Below are 3,772 nucleotides of genomic sequence, written 5' to 3' on the forward strand. Positions count from 1 at the left end.
TTTAAGGTGTTTAAAAGGTTGGCGATTTTAAGCGTTTTTTACTGATTTCAAACAATTAAAGTTGATTTAAATGCAAGTATTTATACCCAAAGAACGTTCCTCTGGGGTTCTTGGGGTCTGGGAAATCGGAATTTGCAATTAGTTTTTGCCAAAAACGATCGAGGAACCGAAAAATTGGATAGATACTTGGATAGCGTTTAAAGACGTAGAGTTTTCTAACGCGAAAGTCGTATGCGTCGCACGAAGGATAATAAAAAGCCAAAGCCAACAATGGAAAATTTTTAAATAAAATGCATTACGCAAATGTCTCTGAATAAGGCTTTAAAGTCACCAACCAAAAGCGCTAAGAAACTTGCTTGCATGTTCAATATATTATTCACACATATGAATGTATGCCTATCTCTGAAAACTATCCCTTGCTGACATATATTTTTTCTATCAAAATTTTTCCACTTAAATTTAATAAAGCCCACATAAAAATAAGTGCAAAAGAATATGAATACGTATGTATGTCACATTCCAAAGCTTTTTTTGCTTTTAATAAAATTTCACTGGAGCATTTTGCTAACACACTTATGCAGCAGTTTAATTTAATTTAAAGTTTTTCACAAAAGTGGTGGAATTTTTTTCTTTACTTAATTTTCAATGTCACTTAACACAAACAAGTACATATGTCATGCATATGCATGCACATTAGGGTGGTCCTGAAAAAAAAATTAAATGTTAAAATGTTAAGATTTCACCCTTTAGAATTTTTTTTAGAACTGACCCAAAGCTTATGAAGTTTTCCACGCATTTTGTATAAAGAAAAAACATTTCTTCGAAAAAATAGTACAGAATTCTTGAAAATCGATATTTTTCGATCGGAAAACTCTGTTTATCTTCAGGAGATATCCAGTAATAATACCAAATTTTTTATTTTACTATTTTTTAATACTAACAATTTTGTATGGGTCCCTCCATTGAATTTTTTGAGGTTTTTAGCAGACCTGTAAAAAATAGTTGGATAAAATATGGTTAAATAAACAATTGGGCATTGTTATTGGAAGTCTCCTAAATAAAAACCGAGTTTTCCGAATGAAAAATCTTGATTTTAAAGAAATCGATACCATTTCAACGAAAAAGTGTTTTTTCCTCATATAAAAAATACGGAAAACTTCCTGGGTTTGAGGCAGTTCTAAATGTAAGTTATATATCAAAACAATGCGATATTACTTTATTCCTATTAGAAAAGTCCTATGTGGCGAGAGCTTAACATTTTCAATTTAACCCCCCCCCCCCCCCGGTGTAATTTTGGTCCACCCTATTGTGCATACTTTTATATGCCAAAATGTGTTTAACCTACTTTAAAAGTTACGTGCGTGAGTGAAAAAGTAGAAATATGCATGCAGCGGCTATTGAAAGTACGACAAAAAGCATTTTAAACACTCGTGAATACCTATCTATAGCATATTTGTACATTAGGCCGTATCAGAAAAAAGTTTGCATCTAAAGTATTTTTGCAAAGCAATTTCGAAAACTAGTTTTTTTTTTGTGTGAACTTATTGGTCGCCGTTTTGCATTTTTCGTCACATCTTTGGCATTTACGGTCGTACATATAAAGTATGTTATCAATGTGCTTATCTCGAAGAGACAATTCCGGTTTGTTCCCGTTCTAGTACTTACCAACAACATCGCAGTTCTTATCACCCTAACATTGTAACCTAATGTCGGTAAATTAAATCTCACGAAAAACTATAAAACTTTTGCTAAGTGAATATGTATTTCGATTCTAAAGCAATTCCGTTTCTTTATTACAGAAAGCATTTGTCGCCTTTTCTCATATTTCTTCAGTTTTTCTGCATTTGCTGTCGGATCTTAAAGTATGGTATATCGATATTTTTTCGTTAAAAGGTTCATTGAACTGAAGTATCCCGTTCTAGTACTTACCAGATCGCAGTTGTTAGTGCCGTAGTATACCATACTAATGTCAGTAAATTAGAGCTCCCAAATATCATAAATTTTTTGCTAAGGAAGTATTGCGATTATTCTAGTAGCAATATTAAAAATATATTTCCAAATGAAGGTTTCATCGAACCCCTAGGATCTGCAAAAAAAGGATTTTTTCTTCGAAATTGCCTTGCAAAAATACTTTAGACTTAGTTTGATTGTATGGTAGTACGGTCTAATGTATGTATGTACATGTATACATATACAAGCTAGCATGTAAAACTCGCTGGTTCAAATGCTCTAATCAAGCAGGCAAGTAGACACTCAAGCTTGCTTAAAATGCATAGACGGATGCGAAGGCCAACATACAAACATACTACATAGCTTTGTATTTAACTGATAATATTGTAGCTGAGTGCGTGTTTATATTCAAGCATATTTGTATGGATACATATGTATGTATTTGTGCTACACTTGCACGTATAAATTTTCAGTTTGCAATGTATTTTTGAAATGCGACTATGTAGGGATATCTGTGCTTATGTGCCTTCGTACGTGACATTTATGCGCATTATTCATTTACTGACATTTGTATGTATATACACACATACATATTCATGTATATATGTGTATTGGCATGCGATTCGCCAGTGGACACACTTACGAATGCGACGCAAACGATTTCGCATACCAAAAATGTAGGAAGATGACACAGAATGCGGGGCTCGAGCGCCGGAATGTATGCCAGCTGTGACAGATGTATAGCGCAGATACACACACGTGCATTCTTTTGCAATTCTATTACTTAACTTATATGTATGTATTAATTTAAACATTTGTAATGAAGTTTTTTCCATTATGAAATTTTTGTTGGCCAACATACATACATTGGTACATATAAATGTTTTATATAAAAATACATTCATAAATTGCTTGTTTGTATGTTTGCGTTTGCGATCAAAGGATTACTTAACTTGTAAGGAAAAGTATACTTTTAGAATTGTACAAACACACTCGTGAACTCACATATATACATGTGTATACACTCAAAGCCACACAGTTGCCATCAACTAAATATTTATGACTGTTCTACAGCTGCGTCTGGACCATTTCAAAGACATACTTGTGACACTGACTCCTTTTCAAGGCAGCACGACATTGCTATCTCAGTTTGTGGCTCAATTTCAGACGTACATATGTATATATTGCGTGCAAGTGTGTCTGTATATGGAACATTTGTATGTATTAATGGTCGTACATATGACTGCTTTAGCGCAGAGCGCCTTCTTCTACATGCATACCTTATTGTAGAGGAAACGGAAATGGGTTGGCAAATGGCATCTTTAAATGATTTAATATACCCAAGATTCTCATAATTTCACAAGATGTCATCTAAAGTATGCATCAGCAGCGACAAATGTATGGCGGCGCCTCTTACGGATGTGGGTGGCCGCATGTGAGTGTGAGCGCCACTCACGCCTTCCGCTTCTCTTTCTAGAAAATTTATATTTCACCATATGCAAGTAAGTTTGTATGCGTGAGAGCACGTGCTTTTGCTAGTATATGTATGTATATCAGCTTATGAATTCATATAGATATGTGTACACACGTTAGCATGCATACCCAGTCGGCCAATTAAGGAAAAATAATGCCTTCAAGGTGGCTCTATTTTTGAGCTTTTGAATAGACCGATTCCTTATTAATTTTTTTGTTGTATGGCATATCCAGAGTTTCAAAGCCTTTTTAAACGGCTATCCTTATCAATCAGGATGCAGTACAAATTGGATCCGTCTACTCCACGCACTAGCCCACACGCCTTATGTGATCATTTTCTTTATTTGAT

Source organism: Rhagoletis pomonella, unplaced genomic scaffold (genome assembly GCF_013731165.1).
Source record: "Rhagoletis pomonella isolate Grant_MI unplaced genomic scaffold, Rhpom_1.0 Rhpom_scaffold_00008, whole genome shotgun sequence".
NCBI classification, from domain to species: domain Eukaryota; kingdom Metazoa; phylum Arthropoda; class Insecta; order Diptera; family Tephritidae; genus Rhagoletis; species Rhagoletis pomonella.